The sequence below is a fragment of the Phytophthora infestans genome, genomic scaffold (genome assembly GCF_000142945.1).
Source record: "Phytophthora infestans T30-4 supercont1.128 genomic scaffold, whole genome shotgun sequence".
NCBI lineage: Eukaryota > Oomycota > Peronosporomycetes > Peronosporales > Peronosporaceae > Phytophthora > Phytophthora infestans.
Genome location: NW_003303631.1, coordinates 48,376 through 50,303, shown reverse-complemented (window position 1 = coordinate 50,303; position 1,928 = coordinate 48,376).

Genomic DNA, 1,928 nt, shown 5'->3' with positions numbered 1-1,928 from the left:
CAGACTCCACTAGAGAGATAAGCCTAGCCGTTCGCCGCCGCTACGCGGCGGAGGTGGCAGGCTGTAGTCCCAGGGGAAATTGGCTCACGCCTTCGCTGCGCTCCGGCGTAAACATGATTTATGTAAACGTGATGTATTAAATGCATTTAAAATTGAACATTCCTACTCCGAACCAAAGCTCTGCCTGTAGACAATGTTCTGGGTGTAGACCCCATCCTCCTCCTCCAGCTTTGGGTACTCGATCAGCACCTTGAATCTTGATGTTGAAGTAACTCGCGACATCGCAACGTACAGCTGCCCGTGGGAGAAGCAAGGCGTAGCAAGATACAGCCCCAAGTACTGCACCGTTTGGCCTTGCGCCTTGTTAATCGTCATCGCAAAGGCCGGTTGGACAGGAAACTGCTTGCGTCTCAAATGAAACGGAAAGCTCCGAATGTCTCCGTCACTGATGAAAACAATGCGGGGAATCAACACATGTTGCCCTTGTCGCTCACCTGTCATGATTGTGGCGTGGATGACATGTGGCTTGAGGGCCACAATTCGAAGCCGTGTTCCGTTGCACAGCCCTAGATCTGGATTCAGGTTCCGCATCATCATGACAGGCATTCCTACCTTGAGGGTCAACTTGTGGGGCGGCATTCCACTGATATTCATCGAGTGGAGTACCTCCTGCTCGAAGAAATTGCCGTCACCGTCGTCTTGCACACTACGTGCGCAAATACAAAGGAAGGTGACACTTTTTCCCGGAGGCAAGCCACAATAGTCGTATTTAAAGTTTTCACATTATTATCTACAGTAATATATTTGTTATTTATTATCAAACGTTGATATAATAATTATGTGTACTACTACTACAAATAACTGCAAGTAAAAAATGAATTGTATTTAAAATAGTACTACGCAAAACAGTACTGTAAATTAAACTTTTACAAACCTACTACTGAGCAAATCAAATCATATTTAAACCAATAAGTACTAATGTTTTGATTGAGGCCGAAGTATGAGTCACCCAAGCCTACAAATTTTATCAACAGCACCTACGACGATAGAGAACGTGTGTGCTCATCGGTGCCTTTTAATTCAGCTAACTAACGCGTACACAGGCAGCGCCCTTCGCGTGGCCTCGCATACCGCAGCTGAAAATGGAAGCAAAATGAAATTTGAGCGGTACAATTTAAGTACGATGTGTTGACCACATACAGTGTGTACACCACATAATTCGATTCTAGCCAATCGACGCCGCCTTCGCTGCGCTCGGCAGCCAGTAGAACGCCCGCATTAGCGTGATTTTTATTAGCCCTACCCTCGGACGGACTTACGGACAGACAACACACTCCACTAGAGAGGTAAGACTAGCCGTTCGCCGCCGCTACGCGGTGGAGTGGCATGGTTTGTTGTAGATGAGGTGGCCGCAATTTTAAGTGCTTCTTGGTGTCGCGTGTTTTGAGAGCGTGGTTCACCCCGTAGATCTTGGCATCGTGTATTTAACCACTTGCCTTCCGTAGTCTCATTCAGCCCCGTCTAATATCGTGGTTTGGAACGCTTCCGTTACCCCGTACTACAGGTTAGATCTCATGTTCTACAGTGGCCGGCGCTCTTCCGTGATCTTCCTGGCTTCGTGGTTCCCTGCTCACCCGTGGCACACGCTGCTTAGTAGTTAAGAGCTCTCTCTTTTGGGTTCATGTTTTTTTAGTACTGCGTCGTGGCTGCTAACTATTTCCTGCTCTCAAACGTTTCGTGGGCTGCACCGGCTTCCTGATACTCAGTCTTTCGTGACCGTTCGCCTCCCATAGCTGGTACTCGAGCCGAAGGGTGCTTTTCCGTGATTTGGAGCCTCCACGCAGTCGTGTTGTTCCAGCACCCGTGTATCGGGCTCGTTTGGTGAGGCTCCATCGACCGCGTTATAACGCCATCGTGTAATTGCGATA